The sequence below is a fragment of the Myotis daubentonii genome, chromosome 8, assembly GCF_963259705.1.
Source record: "Myotis daubentonii chromosome 8, mMyoDau2.1, whole genome shotgun sequence".
In the NCBI taxonomy this organism is placed as follows: Eukaryota; Metazoa; Chordata; class Mammalia; order Chiroptera; family Vespertilionidae; genus Myotis; species Myotis daubentonii.
Window position 1 is genome coordinate 87,470,783 of NC_081847.1, and position 15,854 is coordinate 87,486,636.

Below are 15,854 nucleotides of genomic sequence, written 5' to 3' on the forward strand. Positions count from 1 at the left end.
GGAAGGAAGCTCCTGAAGACATAATGGGACACAGCGGTGGCAGCTGCTCAGTGACACCTCTGTAGTCACACATGCGGCCGATGATGGAGGGTGGGAGTCTTGTGCTTGGCAAGGTCCTTTGTGTGCCGGATGGTGAAGATAAATAAGGACGATGCCCAATTAAGAGCCCCACACAATTGCCCTTGTCCATGCGGCTCCATGGCTGTCAGGAAAGGCTGCACCGGCAAGAGGGATGAGGACAGGATTTGGTATGGGCGATTCTGGCAAAGGTATCACCATGTCTTCTGTGCTTGCACAGTCCTCACAAAGACCATGTCCAAGCTCCCATCGTCCTCTTTACACGTGATGTGATGCTACTTCCTTCCGTTTCTCAGAGCGTTCTGTTATGTGAGTCAGAGGTGATCCTTTCTCCATCTCAAAGCTTCCTAACCTTTAAAGAAGGCATCAAGGTGTCAAAACCAGAGCAGAGAATGAGCCCACAGATGGGAATCTGAACACGATGACCAGTGACAGAGAACCAGAGTATGACACTTCTGTCCCCACCCCGCAGTGTGGGCTGCCTGTTCTGTGTCAAACCATAGAGATGAATCCTGTCCCTGGCGAGAACTGACCACAAGAGGGCCCCAGGGAGCAAACGTCAATGGAGCTTCAGAAGGTTGGCCAAGAGCTGTCCAGATTTGTAAACGGAATGAGCAAGGCTATTTCACAGCCTGGCGTGCAGCGGGCAATGCGATATTTAGTAGAACAGGGCCCATAAAGCTACATAAAGATGTTTTCTAGCTCCCATCTGTCAGCGGCGCAGGGTACGGGGCAGCTTTTATTTCAGCGACACTGTGAGACACAGGTCTCTCCTTACTTTTTCTGGTTTCAATTAAGAATTTCCACACCTTGTTTGTTCCAGAAAGGGAAGGCCCATCCACATCTGGGCTTCTGTAACCTCCAGCCCAGCAAGCAGGCAGCCACGATGCCCCCTCAGTGGCTTCAGCGAAAGCTCAGAAACCACAGACCGTGAAACTGCCACAGATGCAGGTGGTCGCCCAGGGAGTCATCGGAGCGGCCCCCCCGCTACACTCAGGTGTAATGGACAGCGACGCAATGTCTCCAGGGCCTTACCCCTAAGCCCCCATGGGACGGTTTCACTGAGCTGTCCTTCAATGGATAACACACTTAAAAAGACGTGTACTTACTGTCTTTTCAGAAACAACATGATGTAAATGGACGAAACATACACAAAAGCACATTCTGTGTGACTCCCTGTATATCAAATCCCAAAGCAGGCGGAGCTTTTAATGCCCCTGAATTGTACAGTTTAAAATGATGAGGATGGCAAGTTTTATGTTTTGTATATTCTACCACAGAAAATAAGACAAAACAAAACAAAACCAAAAAACAGCACAACTTAAGGTAATGAGTTAAAAGTGGTGAGAGTGGCTGGCGTTGGGGGTATCGGTGGCTGGAAGGGGACGTGAGGGCGGCTCGGGGATGCTGGGGAGGTGCTGGCTCTCACCTGACCACAGGCCGAACAGGTGGAATTTGTGAGGATTCATCGAGCTCGCCGCTATAACTGACCTACTTTGCTAAGCCTTTGTTTTGCTTCATGAAAACATATAACCCTTCCTCCCCAGCAATGTGCTCAGTAAGTCTTAGTTGATTTGATCTCCTTTGGGGTGTTGGTCACAGGTATGAAAATGAACTCTGTTGTTTAGTTGCCACAGGGATTTGGGCGGAGAGAAAATTACATTACTGAATAATATTTCTGTTATTTCTTTCTTGCAAAACTGGAATTCGGTTTAAGGAAGACAGAGCAAGGTTTTGTCAGCGTTTAAATCACAGTGTTGCTGCTCTTTGAAGCAGCTTTGCTTCCTTGGAGCTGTTAGGACACATGGCAGCTGGAGCAGTCAGCGCAGTGTTAGTCAGTCTGCTGTGGGTTCCGGGTCATGTACACTGTTTCCCTTGTAAGTCCCACCTCTGTGTGCAGCATTAAGGGGTAGTGAGCTTCCTAGTAGAGGTCAGGGAACCCTCTAGAAAGGATGCTCTGCAGAGCGCTTGTCTTGTGGGGACGCTGCACAACATCACCTGTACAGACCCCTTTAATTCCGAGGTTCTCTTTCTGTTGTGCTCTGTGAGTTTGCAAGTGCGTTTGTAAACCGGCTTACTAAATATGGGTCCTTGTCTCTGTGTCAGTTTCTCCTTCAGGAACTCTGTGAAAGGAGGTCACAGAGGTTAGAGAATGATACCATTGCCGTTAGAACACTGTGTTTGCTCTATAGGCTGTCATTACAAATGACCACGCACTGGGTGTCTTAAAACTGTAGATATTTATTCTTTTACAGTTGTAGAGGCAAGAAGTCCCAAATCAAGATGTTGGAAGGCCCAGTCCCCCTCTGAGACCTGTAGGGGAGAACTTTTCCCTGCCTCTCCCAGCTTCGGGGGCTCCTGGCACTCCTTAGCATTCCTTGGCTTGTGGCTGCATCCTTCCAGTGTCTGCCTCCATCTTCACACACCCTCTCCCTTGTGTGTGTGTCTCTCTGGGTTCTTTCCTCTAGTCACTGTATGTAGGGGTCTACCTGAACCCCAGGATGATGGCCCCTTAAGATCCTTAATTACATTTGCAAAGATCCTATTTTCAAATAAAGTTACAGTCTGAGGTTCCAGAATGATATAAATTTTGGCAAGGATATTATTCAACCCACTACATACACTTTCTGGAAAAGAAAAAAGAAAAATTGTAACATTTAAAAAATGCCGGGTCCTGCAATAGATGCAAACTAAATGGGTAAGAGAATTAAGTTTTAGGTCAGTTCTCAAGAAAAGCAAGGGCTCAGAGAGAGATCATACACTCATTCATTGAACAGCAAATAATCATTGAGCCCCTGTCATGCGCAGGCACTCTACTCGGCACTGGGTGCGGAGTGGTGAATATAAAGAGACAGAAGCCATCCCCCTGGCATTTATGGTCCATGGAGGGGAGATTAATATTAACCTACAAAGCACAGAACCATATCTCTTCCTGCTGATTGTTAAGGAAGCAGTGGATACAGCATTCTATGAGAGAGAATCATATCGGCGTAGGGGGGTGCAGTGGGGAGGTCCAGCTATTTTATTCGCAGGTCTGTCAGGAAAACTTTCCTGAAGGAAATAATATTTAAGCTGAAATAAAAGGTGAGTGGGAATTAGCATGGTATACATCTGAAAAGAACATTTCAGGGAGGTGAAAGTTCAAAGGGCAGAAAGAAGGCCACTGTGGCCAGGCCCGATGGTCAAGTCCTAGGATGAAGAGTGGGGAGTCCGCTCACCCACCCATGGTGGTTCACATTCGGGATTGGGTATCCCCACAACGGGAAGCCCAGAAAAGGTAAGCGGGGGAATGCAAGCTCAGTGTTATTTTAGGACGATCTTCCTGGCTGATGCGTGGAGACGAGATAGGGACAAAAACGTGGCACCAGCGGGCTGAACAGGATGAGGTGACAGGCGGCTAGAGCCGAGACCCGTGTCCAGGGAACACGACTCCATATCTATTCCTGCTGCTGGCGCTGACCGGCAGGTTCCCAGTGGATTATTTCCAGGCTGACAGGCGAGCCCAGCGCAGTACAGATCTGTACAGCTCCATCCTCTCTATAGAATCAACTTTTTAAAGAGATGAAATGAAAATACTTTTTGAGTGAATGTCATCGAAAATGTTCAACGAAGGGGATTTTACCCTGTCTGTCTGCTCCCGAGCTGCAAAAAAAATTTGAAAGTAAATTTCAGTTTGGAATATCGGTCCAGAATGCGTCTCATGCAGACGGCCATGCCCTGAGATGACTTCAGTGCAGGGAGGGAAGGTCCTCCCAGGAAAGTGCGAGTCTCTCAGACCTGGGAACATTGGCCCATGTTGGCTCTGAACCAGCAGGCACCCCTTTTCCTATGAGAAAGTTGTGTGACACACACCTCTGATTGATTTATTTAAAAAATATTTTTTATTGACTTCAGAGAGAAAGAGAGAGGGAGACAGAGACAGAAACATCAATGATGAGAGAGAATCTCATCATTGATTGGCTGCCTCCTGCACACCCCACGCTGGGGATCTAGCCTGCAACCCAGGTGTGTGCCCTGACCAGAATAGAACCATGACCTCCTGGTTCATAGGTGGACGCTCAACCACTGAGACACGCTGGCTGGCCTGACCCACTCCTTTTAAATATCAATGGAAGCAGCCTTAGCCAACAGCCTTTGTGTCTGTCCATCCCTGGAGGACCTGGATTTCAGGTGAAAAGAGGCAAGATTAAGATGAGATATAAGGAAAGATGTCTCCTCTCAGTGAAAATAATGTGGCCATTTAATTTGTTATTCGAAGCCATGTAGGTACAGCTCTACTTTGAGCTACTGAACATGGGCAGGCTCTCCCACAGGGTCCCCTGCCCCCTGTGCAATTGGCTGACAAAAGCCTGGCATCTGACTACAGCGAATGGGTTCATTTTCTTGGCACACAGTGACCTCGTCAATGGAGCCCATGGTCCTCACAGCAGAAGTCCTCTCTTCGGGAGGATAACTAATGTTATGTATACATATTCCACTCCAACCTGAGCTCCTCCAGCCCTATTAAAGAGGCGGATAATCCTTACAGATTCTGTAAAAAGGGATCTGGGTGCCAGAGGTAGATGGGGGCAGAGATGGCCTTGGCAGAGGGCCCCAGCACCACTGCCCCCATCTGCATAGCATTATCCACATGACTGGGCCGCCTCCCCCGAAATCAACAAAGCCGTATGGCAATGTGCGGATCTGAAATTATTTCAAATGGGCTCCTGTGTAGTTACAACTCTGTACTTGCCATCTTTGTGATTTCAATTTGGAAAGTCATTCAAGTGAATAATTTAATGTTGGACTGTTCCTTCTGTTTTCCCGTCAAGCTCACAAAATTCTAAAAATAATGTTATTATGAGCAAGCGTTGTGCTTAACAGGACAGTGGGAGATTACAGTTCTGTTGGCCCCAAGTATAAAAGGTCAAGTCATTTTTTTACCTTATCCACTTGGCGCTGGGTTTTGTGGAGACAAGTCCTCATTGTGTGAAATCACCTTCTAACTCTCAGATGCTCTCTTACCTAGAGAGACAAATGCTGGGTTGTCTGTAAGCATAGAGCTGGCCAGGGTCCCAAGGCGAGCAGGGGGGCTTTTCACTAAGGCAAGATCATCACAGCGATCCTCCTCATCCGTGCCTCTTCACCCTGATTCTTCTCCATGTCTGCTGGTCCTTGGCCTTAGAATACCTCGCATCACTTCTTAGAATTAGGTGTCGTGATTTTGCATTCATTGGTACCAAAGTTGTGCATGCACATGGCTTAACTCTGGAGTTATGCAAGACTTGTTACTAAAAGCATCGTTATCTTTCCTCCTTCCCTCCGCCGCCCTCCCCCCTCAATGCTTCTTCCCTTCCCAGAAGTTACCACACTGAATTCCTCTAGCTGATTCTTAAGGACTTTTTCCTTATATCTGTAAGTACATACTTAGATTGCTCCTTTTTGATTTTTCCATTTTAAGCCTCATCTGCTGACTTCCTGCTGTGACATGTAGTGAACAGACTTTCTTTTGTACCCCTTCACCCATTCCTCTCTACCATGTGTGTGCCCTGTCCTCATCCCCAGATTCCTAATAAAGTTATCTCTTCATGTTGAATAGCTCAATATTCAGTGTTTACGATGACGAATCAGAATATACTATGGTTACTTTTGCTTTCCAGTACAATACTCCTCCCTAGGAGTTAACAACTGTCTTTTATACACTTTGGTTTTGTTTCATTAGTTTTAATGTGCTTATCTATTCATTACAAACTTCAATCTCCCAATTATTGACATAACTGTCAATCATTTCTTCCTGATGCACTGTCTCCAAGAGACTCTTTTATTTAAGCAAACTTTATTGACAATAGTTTTCAAATATGTTGACAACAGCACACTCTTCAAGAGGAAGTCGCATCCTTCCCAGAGACTCTCTAACTGTGTCCACAGGCACAGTTATACCCCGGGCTGCTATAAGATACTGGCTACTATACCCCGGGCCTCCTTTCGCCACCATGCTGAGTTCCCTCCTCTTCTCCTCTGCCTTGCTACACCGCTTACCTGAAGCTCATGTCTTCTTTATTCCTTCCTTTCTGGTGGGAGGGATAGAATTTAAACTTTTCATGTCAGAAAATGTTTTTATTCTTCCTTAAAATGTTTATATTGAATTTTTAGAGAGAGAAAGGGAAAGGGATGGAAGAATAGAGTGAAATAAGGAAGAAGGAGAGGTAGAATGAGGGAAAGAAAGAGAGAGAGAGAGAGCGAAAGAGAGAGAGAGAGAGAGAAAGAGAGAGAGAGAGAGAGAGAGAGATTGCTGTGAGAGGGAAACATCAATCGGTTACCTCCCATATGCATCAGGACTAGGGACTGAACCTGAAACCCGGGCATGTGCCCTTGACTGGAATTGAACCCGGGACCCTTCAGTCCATTGCCCTATGCTCTATTCACTGAGCCAAACCAGCTAGGGCAGGAGACATAATTCTTAAAGAATTTTCCATATACCTCACTTGCCCAGCCTCCCAACACACTGGGTCCTTCAGCATTATTTGTATAAGTCTCTCTTCTTTTTCTAGTTGTTTTGGAAATCTTAAATAAGGCATAGCCAATTTTTTAAATTTTACATTATGTTTTAATGTTTTGCTCTGGAACTAAGATCTCCTACCTCCACATGTTATCCTATGATCAACCACACAGTCTCTAGAGTCAACAAGACTCAAATTCAAGTTCTGGCTCTGCCACTTCCTGGTACTGGCTGGATGAAGACGGCCAAGTTTTGTAGCCTCTCTGAACCACAGGTTAATCATCTGTGAAATGGAGATGATGAAGCCCCTAAATCGTAGGTCAGATTTGAGGAATAGTCTAGACCACTGGTCGGCAAACTCATTAGTCCACAGAGCCAAATATCCACAGTACAACGATTGAAATTTCTTTTGAGAGCCAAATATTTTAAACTTAAACTATATAGGTAGGTACATTGTTATTAACTTAATTGGGGTACTCCTGAGGCTTAGGAAGAGCCATACTCAAGGGGCCAAAGAGCCGCATGTGGCTCGCGAGCCGCAGTTGGCCGACCACGGGTTTAGACAATGTATAATGGATATTTCACATAATTAGTAGCAGATTAAAAATGACTCCACAACAGAAGCTGCTGTTAGTGTTATCAACATTAGCAGTGTTGATCATTGTGAAAGGAAAGTTGCCAACTTGGGGAAATATCCCACACTCCAAGTTTCTCTTGCCTAGGAAATTCCTAGGCATTTCCTAAGGGTCTAATGCATGGGAGCCTCTTCCATGTAACTCAAGGTGAAATGCATATTCATCTGTTTTTACAGAAACCACCTCTTAGGTATGACACTGGAAGCAGTGGGTGTGCTGCTGCATCATAGGTTGCACGATCAGAAGAAAACGGAGAAACGAACATCCACAGTGCTTAGCTATGGAAATTAAAATTTTCTTGTCTCTAATTTGTGGGCAGGTGATATTCTTCAGCCTCTTATGATTCCTGGGTCATGAAAAGAGTGTGATTCTTTTGAAGATACCTGTGGCTGAGCAATGTTTCTTAATGAGGTCAATGGGAACATCTCTTATTTGTCTGAAACTACTGTTGGCTCATAAATGATCGGTATAAGGACTTAGAAAGGTGACATGCACTCCCAACAGGAAGCCCGCAGTGTAATGAATAACGGTTCCAGGACCCTGCTACTGTGTTTGCTTTTCCTCCTCCTGTTTGCTTTGTGCACCTCAGACGGAGAGAGGATCCACGTTTGTAATATCACCTAATCCTGCTGTCGGACATTAAACATTTATTTTAAACATTAAAACTGCTGAGCTGGTGAGTTTATGACCCAGAGATCGTTTTATTTATTTATTTTCAAATTTTAATTTCTGTATGTTGAAATTGCCAAATCCACCGAATCGAAAGAAAATGAGATCCGGAAGCTGTGACTTTTCATGAATGTAACCGAATATAGGTGGTCAGAGAGCACGGGAGGGCCCTCTCGCTGGTGGTGCTGGTTGGAAGGGCAGGACCCACATGTACACATTGGTTACTGAATGCGATGTGGTCTGGTTATGTCTGGAGGATGGTTTTTAAAGTATCTTTGGGTTTTGAAAACCCAGATCAATGTGTTCATAACCCATGGCCCATCAGTTTTATCATGGCTTTCATTTTGTAGAGAAAGAATGGTTTTGCATTTGCCATGAATTAGCTGTTTATTTTCTCAACTGTCCCATTTCATTACAGTGATATGGTTTACCCACCTAATAGTAAACATCTTTCCCCCCAACTCCTGGTAGGTTCTTGGCTCAGACTAGAGGGCTTTTATTTTCAGTGTTGGTGTGTAGACATGAAACGATATAGCCATTGTATGCATGAGGACTCGGTTCCTGGGATTTATAAGTGTCTTTCCCGTGTAATTGTGACTGTGGGTTCTGCCCCTTAATGCAGGTGGTCTTGGTCCAGCATCTAGAAGGGTTCAGGAATCTGGAGAAGGCGCTGTGCGTAAATAAGAGTCCAGAGACGAAACATAATTTTGGAAGGCATTATGGGGAGTGAGAGAAGACTTAGCTAAAGGAACTAAGTTCTCCTTGTCTCAGGACCCCTTGCTATTTATTAACACAGTTTGTCCTAAGGCAAGGTAGATACACATCCAAGGCCAGGGTTTGTATACAGAAGCATTGTCAGATTGGAGGAAATGCCTCCAGCTGTCCAGGTGTTTGGCCAGTAGGAGGCAATAACATGTACATTGAAATGCCCTGAGCTGTCTGGCAGCAAGCAATCATTTCATGCATCCTTTTCAGGTTTGGGGAAATGCCCTCAGCCACCTCCATATGATTCAGCCCCGCTGACCTGCTGGAATTGGCTTCCGGCAGCCCCTCTCTTTTTTAATGAATAAAATGGAGAACTATTGTGAAGATACCATAAGCTACTGAAAAAGCACTCCGTAGTTGTTACTGACAGAAATTATTTGGTGCCCATGGCCTTAGAAATAAAGTTATTTTTCTTTCTAGAGGCAGCTAAGCACAGTGACACTCGGCAGATACCTCACCAAGTGCGCACACTAAAGGTTTCTCTGTGTGGTGTTACTGCTTAGCTGCTCCATTTCTTAGGGCAAGGCAGTTTGACGTTCTTCTCCCAAGATTGTTACATATGAAAATATAAACATCATTTGATTTTGATGCATCTTCTAGAGAGGCAGTGAAGAGACACAGGTGCAACCTATATGGAAGATGATTTTCTCAACACTTTGTTCAGATAAATGCACTGTAAATGGAACATACTATAAGATATTGGCAAGAAGGGCATTCGAGTCTCTGGATGTAGAGAATTATAATGTTGTGTCTCTGTCATGTTATTTTACTTTGTCCTCACATGAGCTATTGCAGGAATGCACAAGCTAACATATCAGTTATGAAAGGGCCAAATGAGGGCTACGGATGGATGAATCTCAATAGCCAATAGTTGACAGGGCTGAGAGTCCTGAATGGTGATTTCGTTGACTTGTTGCATCTTTCATGCAAACAAGGATTCGACAGCTGCCAGAAAGGCAGATTGGTCTCTAGACTCTCCAGGGATCTATGTGACCGGCGTGTATTTGGAGAAGTGATTACAAATATTAATGGGCTCTGAGAACCACAAATCAGAAAGCCTGTGCTTCTGAGACCTCATTGCTCCTAGGGTCAAATTCAGGAAAATTGGATTTTTAACAATTGCATGTATTTATTTTTTTCTCATAAGTATAGTTTCTACCTTGAGTAAAACTGTTAGAATGGAAAAGGAAGAGCTTTAGCACAATGCATATACTAGTATTAGAGCTTGACTTAGTAGTCTATTTTTTTGTTGTTTATTTGCTAACTTGGTGATCATACCTGTCTTTAAAGAAACTCTAATTATGCCCCCATTGATGTTTCTGTCTCTTTAAATACATAGAAACAAAGCTGCCCCCACCTTTGCTGAGTTGCGTATTCATCTTTTAATGCATGCACTATTTCCTTCCTGCGGCATTCAAATTTGGCACTATGCTAAGGTCAGTGAGAAACATTTATTGCTCTTAGAGAGGGAAGGGTTGAATGAAGAACCACCCACACTGGGTGGGATGCTTGGGAGGCGGGTGATGGGTCCTAGTTAAAGAGCTAATCCATGTGAGTCAATCTCCTCAGTTAGACGCATAGATGTTAGACCTGACATGGTCCAAGCCTCTCACTTGGCAGAAGAAGAAAGTAATATGTAGTAAAAAGAAGAGGATCGATTGCCCAAGACCATGCAGTCATGATGGGATAAACAAGAATAGAACTTAGTTTTCTTGGTTTTCTGTGTTCTATAAATGCCTTCAAGTATTTACTTAAAAGCTGAGTAACCGGGCTGGTGTAGCTCAGTGGTTGAGCATCAACCTATGAACCAGGAGTTCACATGCCCAGGTTGCAGGCTCCATCCCCAATAGGGGGCCTGCAGGAGGCAACCGACCAATGATTCTGTCTCATCATTGATGTTTTCCTCTCTCTCCCTCTCCCTTCCTCTCTGAAATCAATAAAAATATATATTTTAAAATGCCAAGTAAACCCTTATTTCGAAAATAATTCAATGAATTTTTTCCATAAACATTCTTTTGCAGTTTGCTTAAGATACTTAAAAAACAAAAAAAAAGAATGTTACACCTGATTCTTGTACAGAAGAGCATTGGGCAGTGTTCTCAACTAGAGAACACTGCTTGTCCCCCCTCCCCCAACACGGGGCCCTTGGTAATGGCCAGAGACATTTTTTTATTGTCAGGACTGGAAGGGAAGTGGCAAGAGTACTGGTATCTGGTGAGTAGAGACCAGCTATGCTGTTCAACTTCCTACAATGCACAGGTCAGATCCTGAAAGCAAAGATTTGTCTAGTTATCCAGACCAAAATGCCACTCGTCCATCGTTAAGAAACCATGGCCTGGAGGCAAGCTACAGTATCTCTTGTCCTTTTCTTTTTTTTATTTATCAGTCCTCCATGGTTCTAAGAAGAAATCGAACAAAAACTGGTTTTCTATGGACCCAAGTACATACATAATGATGATTGATATTTGCAAAAACCTCTTGAAAAGTATGCGAGATACTGAAGCTGTCTGCTAGTGCTGGGTTCCAAATATGGAGCCCTCATGGATTGATTTTTGTATAATCACAGCTGGCACAGCTGAGCAGCCATCCATGAGAGCTGTTGCTGGCTGTGAGCATGCAGTGTGGCCCTCTAGGCACGCACTGGCAGAATGCAGGCCTTCTTTGGGAAAGGGACACATCTTTGTGGAGAGAGACCAGAAGGTCCAACTAAAGTCAAGAGGGGTGAGGGGACAGATGTGTGGGAGGCCTTGGTCCGCTTCTCTCATTCAGGGAAACTCCCGGTTTCTGGAGGGAAATCAGATAATTCAACAACTCTCTGCCCCTGGGAATTAGGCATTTTCCGACCTCATTGGTTTGCTGGAGCCGCCTGCTTAATCTTTATCCCCTCTTGCAAACAAACCGCGAGACGGGCAATACCACCCAACAAAAGAATAAAATTTGTCCATCTATCATTAAGATAATTGTTATTGATTAGCCTCCTTGTAATTTTCTGCTTTTTGTTTTCAGATGCCAGTTATAAATCACACCCACAACAGGCACCGAGGCTGTGCTTGTGTCTATTATGTGGTCCTGATAAGGCACGCAGCGTTCCTCACCTTCCTGATGCGAGTTATTGAGATTGATTGAAGCGCTTTGCTTGTCCTATCCTAGACGCTGCGTAATTAATGTTTCATTATGGTAATACATGCAAATGGGAGAGTGTGCGTTTGATTGGGAGGTGAGAGAACAAAAAGGATTAAAGAGTTCACTCCAAAGTACAAATTAATTTATTGCATTGCTAACTGGCCTCTGAGGAATGGGGGGTGGGGGTGGGTGGGAAGGGGGGGCACAATGAGCAAGAGCTGTGGCATGCCTGTGTCTCTCTCTCGGAGGCGGTAGAGTTCGCATTTACAGGAAGGGTATTCATGTGGTGACAGAGGCCTTGTCTGTGCTGTGCTCTCAGCAGCCCCGTCTCCCTCCGCAGAGAAGAGTTTAAGATGAGGAGGCCACAGACTATCTCCTCTGTGCGTACCAGCATCTAGCCAGACACGGAGCACTGAAGCACTAGAGCAGTATCCTAGTCTTTCCTATGCAGTCAGTGGTTGACTTCATGACATTATTTGAGGTGTAACTGGAAAGGAATTTTACCCCCAAACCAATCACCCACTGATCTACCACAATCATGTGCTCATTTTCATGTTTCTCCCTGGTCTTCATGGTGATGATTTTGATTATTTCCTAAGATATCTTTGTCTTTGTGTTTTGTGATTTACCCACCTAGTTTCCTAACATTAGACAGTTAATATGTTTCTATTTTAACTGGATTTGCTCTAATATCAAATGTTATAATGAAATTTCTTTTTTGTTTAGACAGTAATTTTTGTTGCATTCAGTTTTTTTTTTTTTGGAGGTAGCTTCTTAGGAGTGGATTTACTAGAACCTAAATATTTTTATGGCTTAAGTTGTCAGTTTCTTTAAGAAACATTCCCACTCCAAATATCTAGCATAGAGACTTAATAAATGGTTGCTGTATTTAGTTAAGCATAATTAAACATAGGCCACTATTAAACTACAATTACTTTTTTTAAAAAAACTACAATAATTATTAAGGTTGCCACACTAAGTTGTTTTAGCTAGCCATACCTTAATATGGGTAAAAAACAAACAAAAACAATTAATTAATTATCCCCTCCAGTAGGTGATGCTATTTTGAATACGTTTTAAAAATGGGAAGCCAGAGAAAGAAGGGTTTAGGACAGCCATGGGCAAACTACGGCCTGCGGGCTGAATCTGCCCATTTGAAATGAATAAAACTAAAAAAAAAAAAAAAAAAAAAAAAAAAAAAAAAAAAAGACAGTATCCTTTTATGTAATGATGTTTACTTTGAATTTATATTAGTTCACACAAACACTCCATCCATGCTTTTGTTCCGCCCTCCAGTCCAGTTTAAGAACCCATTGTGGCCCTCGAGTCTAAAAGTGTGCCCACCCCTGGCTTAGGATGTAAGATTCAGCCAGGAAGGGCCGGGCTGAATGGCATTTGGAGAAGGGAGCCCTGATGCCAGGAAAGCACTGGATGCCTGGTGGGTGGGAGGTGGGGTGGGGCTTTGTGAGGGGTTAGGAAGTCCAAAATAAACAATTTAGTTTTCTATCCAGGATTTATTTCCTGGAGGTATTATAGGAGCACGATTATAAGATATTCTTAGGTATCAGTGTGTTAGGTAATTTTATTCATTCTTTAGTTTTTTGTTTGGTTGCTTTCATTGCTGATGGTTACTTAGGAGTAGAGGGTGGGGGTGGGGGTAGAAATCTGGCCACACTCATTTCTGTTCGTACTGTGTATGGCTGCTTTCCTGCCGCAGTGGTGGAATTGAGTAGCTGCTCCACATATTCTAAAGTATTTACAATCTGACCCTTTGCAGAAAAAAAAAAAATGCAGACTCCAGATATAGAGACACCAATCTGACTGTCAGAAATGGAGTTAGAATCGAAGATATTATTTCAAATTCAAAGTCATCCATTGGACAAAATTTGCATAGATTTTATTTAATCTCAGTTTTCTCCTTCCTAAAATCACCACAATGATGATAATTTTATCAAGCAGTTGAAGTTAAATCATGCAATGGATAAGCTTTGGTCCTCCTTTTCTTCCTGTCTACAAAGGAAACGTTTCAAGAATATGATTAGAGTTTATGTTATCTAGTAGTTACCCATACCCTGCCATGATGTGGTCAATGGAAGATCCATTAGCCCTATGCGAATTTATTTTTAGAATGTAGGTTTACAGATTAATAATTAATGCAACCAAAATTACCACGTCAGTCTTCCGTAAATGTCCCTGCTTTTAGCTATGGCCATGCTAAGCTGTGAGCTGCTCATGTCAGCAAGGTTTCCTGAACATATTTATCTCCGTCAAAGCATTGCACCCACCACCATCAAGCAGAAAGGCCCAGTGCTGTGAGTCACTGAACATGATGGAGCAGGGCTCTCTCTCCCCTCTGAACCCAACCCTTGTGCCTCATTCTGCCACTATTCTTCCTGGCCAAAGCCAAGGAGTTCATAGTGGCCCCTAAGTGGCTGCTGTCCTTTCGAGCATGCGTCCTGTGTCATGTCTCACAGTCGCTTTGCAGACTGACAGGAGGTGTGATACTTGTTGGTCCCCAGTCCCCTTCGCTCAGACCCATCACATTTACAGTCACTTGGTTTTCATGTATTTCTGGCTCCATGCCCATTTGAGGAGCCTTCCCACTTCCATCAGGAGGTACAGCAACAAATGCTGGCCTCTTATCTCCACCCAAAGGAATGTCTTTTGATGAGGAGCCAACATTTAGATCAGCGGTTCTCAACCTGTGGGTCACGACCCCTTTGGGGGTTGAACGACCCTTTCACAGGGGTTGCCTAAGACCATCGGAAAATACATATATAATTACATATTGTTTTTGTGGTTAATCACTATGCTTTAATTATGTTCAATTTGTAACAATGACAATACATCCTGCATATCAGATATGGACATTATGATTCATAACAGTAGCAAAATTATGGTTATGAAGTAGCAACGAAAATAATTTTATGGTTGGGGGGTCACCACAACGTGAGGAACTGTATTAAAGGGTCGAGGCATTAGGAAGGTTGAGAACCACTGATTTAGATGAAACTGAGGCAATAATTCTCTTTAAATCCAAATTTGACTAACAACCAGAAGCATTTCTGATATTACTATTTCAGAAATAGAAATGTGTAATTACATATAATTAATTCTGAATGCTTCTAGTACCTGGCAAGATTTCTCACTATCAGATAAAAATAAACATATTTCTAAAAAAAAATAAAGTATATATATATATAGTGCAATTGTGAACATCTGCATCCTCTTTAAAACAGTGATGGTTAGAGGCCATACATCCCAGGGTGCCTGAAACAATTCGAATTTATGCTTGTCCTCGCATAATTATAAATTAAGTTCCCTTAAGTCTTACAAATATCTGATTTGTACAAAACATTATATGATTATCCTTGTGATCGCCCTAGTGATTTAACTTGAAATTAGTCAAGAGCAAAATGCACAATGTCATAATTAGCCCGTCCTCATGTCATATATATTTTTTGGTTAAATTTTACTTTATTTTACATTGATGATGAAATGATTGACAGGCTGAAGTTCAACAGTAATCCCAGGTAAAAGCTACTTTTAAGACCTTCACCAGCTGTGCTACTGACTTTTACCTTGGAGGTGCCCCGGTACACATCCATGAATGCCTTCAATCGCCAAGCCCGGTAAAGAGATGTTTAGGGACCCGCTTGCTCTTAAGTAAGGGCTTACAATTGAGGCCTGAAGCTAGTGAACTAAACTTTGGACCTAGTGAAAAAGAATTACTAACGGAAGCTCAAAATGTTCACTCGTTTTCCTTTCCTCCCCTGTGATTCATGGAACATGTTAAAAACAGCAAGATAATCTCCTAACTTGAGACTAACACCACTGAGCACTTTCTTTTTTTTTACTATTATCTAGGATGTGTGTATCAGTTCTAAGAGCAAACAGGGAAGGAGCTTTAACAGAATTTTAGGCATAGTTGCATAGTTCTTGACTTTGAAAGTAGTCATTCAAATGTTAATGTATATTAGAGGAATACAAACTTACTGGACTAAATCAAAATTTGACAGGTATGAGCATTATAAATTCTGATAACCAAATACCTTGTTCATAGAATCAGTTACATGGAGTGGATTCAGGAGTGTGTGTGTGTGTGT